This window comes from Cricetulus griseus (assembly GCF_003668045.3).
Source record: "Cricetulus griseus strain 17A/GY chromosome 1 unlocalized genomic scaffold, alternate assembly CriGri-PICRH-1.0 chr1_1, whole genome shotgun sequence".
NCBI classification, from domain to species: Eukaryota; Metazoa; Chordata; class Mammalia; order Rodentia; family Cricetidae; genus Cricetulus; species Cricetulus griseus.
The window spans coordinates 181,932,654-181,935,227 of record NW_023276807.1 but is presented as its reverse complement, the minus strand read 5'-3'; positions in this window follow the sequence as shown (position 1 = coordinate 181,935,227).

Below are 2,574 nucleotides of genomic sequence, written 5' to 3'. Positions count from 1 at the left end.
ATTTCAGAATGGGACACTGAAGGAGGAATACAATTGTGCATAGTATGTTTTGGAACTCAATAGTAACTCTTATATAGCAATGATCCTACTCTCTATTTCATAAACCATTTTTTAGCAGACAAATAGAAAGTCCTAATTAATAATTGATACAATAAATGCTCCATGAAATATTGTAATTTATCAGACATGGGAAAACTTCTTAGTGATATTGCAGTGCACAGAGTGACTGGAAATGAATGATTTTTACATTTTATCATGTTACTTTGTCTCTTCTTTAGCTCCTGAGTCACTATCAATTCTTACTTACTAGTATGTCTATTAAGGACATTGTGATTTATATAGGCTAAGTCATTTATCACAATTTATGTGGTACATACTATATACATCTTTGTCTTAGTTGCCAATTCCTCTGAATATAGTTTATCTAATAGTAACAGCATGAAAAAGAAATAATAAATAAAAAAATGTCCCTGCCTATGTACACAAATAGACTTACCATGTGTCATAAGGGTAAGGGCCATGAGTAATTATGGACTTTCCTTAAGACTGCCAAAGAAAACTCATTTCTTCAGGAAAAAAAATCTTTCTCTGAGTCCAAAAAAATTAGAAATATAGCCACTGGTGATTCTGTAAGGTCACCTTGTACAATTCAATTTATTACTTAGAGTCTAGAGTATTTCTCCTGACACAATAAAACCAACTAGCAGAGATATTGTGTGAGACCCTCTCCTCTGTTGTCCAAAATCTTCTTTGAAGGGAAAATGGATTGTGCAGCATTGCCCCTTCACTCATCCTCTTGCAAAGGAGGAACTGTTTCTAAATGATTGCTTAGCTTGTGAGATAATTATTGGACCAGGAAGGGATCAATGCTCATTAAAATGTCCTAGAGCATGCATCAGCACATTTGCCACCGCAGACTGCCTGATTCATGCAGCCTGCTGGGTGATGATAACATCCTAAGATGTGGGCAGGATTCAGTTAGGAGTAACTGCTTAGAATAAGAACACAAGCCTGTCTGTCACCCGGATTCATGAAAGTATCCTCCATCGAAGCACTGGTAACTTTTCTAGCTTTTAATGAAATGTTTCTTATCTCTTGTTTCCCCATCTGCAAAACAGGAATAATTATAATCCCTATCTTAAAGCTATTAGGGAACACCCTGATTTTAAATCAGGTTTAGTTCTGAGTATAGATGAGTGCTCAGAAAGTCTGTATGGGCAATTTTACGAGAGGATGGTTTGGGACTCCAAGTTAAAGATGATGACACTGGAGGCCAGAGAGGCTATGCCATACAGAAGAGACTAAAGCCAGGATTTGAACCAAGGTCAGCTGATTCTAAATTACATTAGCAAATGTTGTGTATTTCTTACTGAGGCAGGGAGAGAAGACATACATGCCTTTAAAGCATTTCTTTCCTCACATTTCTTCTGGATAATGGAAGAGAAGGAAGACAGAGATGATAAGACAGTGTGACATCTGCAAATGCATTTTTACATTTGAGTGAAATCAGTTAAGAAAGAACTCAAAGCAGTGAGTATCTGGGAGGAGGAGGGAACTAGGAAGATTGTACCAGAAATCTTTGATTTAGTTAAACACTGGATGTTTTCCCCAAACTCTATTTATATCAACAAAACAGGAAGTACCCTCTATCTAAAAGCAAGGAGGAAGATAGAGTTTAAGAATATGAAAGAAGTTACTAAGTCTCTGTAGGGAGAAATCAAATCTCCCTGCATCTCTGAAGAGGAGATGAATTTGTTCATTGAAAAGAAAAAGGTATAAAAGAGAAAGGCAGGGAGTTAGAGATGAGGAGAAGGAGAGAGGGATCATTATGAAAACATCCTTCTGTTTTACCAAAATGCACTAGATACCAAATAGAACCAAACCCACAATTCAGCTTTCTTTCCTAGAATATGACAGAGACATGACATGACTTCCAGGTTTTTAGTTTCCATCCCACTCCTCATCTCCAGGGAAATACTCACTGGCTTTTCTTGTCTCTTGGCTGACCCTGTGACTATTTAGAGCAGCCAAATCAAAATTATGTCTGGTTGTTTTCTAAGAGCCAGCTCTTCCACAGTTTGGTTAATCCACATATACAATTTGAAAGTATAATGCAGGATGTACCAGGATCGAAGTCTTAATTTCAATAGTAATACTTAATTCACAGAGAACACAGTCATCATTGTGCAAATGAGCTAGGCCTTTGACTTGGAAATAAGCCTATCTCCCCGAGCCCCTGTCATCACAGACAAATTCTGGTGTGTTAAAATATAGTGATGTTGAGAAAGAGATGCAAGTCTGACCTGGACTGTGCTGCTCTCTTCAGTGCCTATGTAGGGCTCAGCTCATAGGGCTTTCATAAAGAGGCACTGTGAAGAAATTGGTGCACACAATGTTAAGCAGGCTTTGCTTATCTGGCCAGATGGAAAGGTAATTCAAAGTGATTTCCATGTTGCACCCCATAGATTTTACAGCATTTTTCAGGTGTAAGTCATTATCCTTTTCTCTTCTTTGTGCTTGCATGGTATATTGGTGCAGCAGCCTGTAACACCTGAGCAACTCACAATTATGCTG